This window comes from Fukomys damarensis, unplaced genomic scaffold (genome assembly GCF_012274545.1).
Source record: "Fukomys damarensis isolate Sample0158 unplaced genomic scaffold, DMR_v1.0_HiC HiC_scaffold_37, whole genome shotgun sequence".
NCBI lineage: Eukaryota > Metazoa > Chordata > Mammalia > Rodentia > Bathyergidae > Fukomys > Fukomys damarensis.
The window spans coordinates 11,216,428-11,216,937 of record NW_022900949.1 but is presented as its reverse complement, the minus strand read 5'-3'; positions in this window follow the sequence as shown (position 1 = coordinate 11,216,937).

The following is a 510-nucleotide window of genomic DNA, read 5'->3' as shown; positions in this document are numbered from 1 at the left end:
GCCATCGATGCGCAGAAGAGGGCAGCCCGGCCAGGACGCAGGGCGAGGCTCCGGCCGGCTCGGTGGAGCCCACCTGCAGGGTACGGAGAAGGAGCTAAGGAGAGGAGGAACCGCGAGAGCCACCGTGTGATGGGGAGGTCAGGAGAAGCCTCCTGCGGACACACGGCGCAGACTGCTGGAGGAGGGAAAAGGGGACCTTCGGGAGATACGGAGAAGGTGTCCCCAGCAGAGTACGGGGCCACGCAACGGCCTCGAGCCCACTTGAGGATTTGGCTTTGACTCCAGGGGAGGTGGCGTTCAAGGAGGGCCGTGGAGCCCGGGAGTGATCAGTCGGAGGCAACTGCTCTCCGGCGCCCTCTGGTGGCTATGGGAGGAACGTACCACGGGCAGGGCCAGGGCTGAAGTCATTTGAGCAGGTCTGAGAAGATGCTGGGACGAGTGATTTGGATATGGGGGGAAGGTGACAGGACAGACGGGAAAGAGCGGGAGCACGGCGGGGGAGTGGTAGGA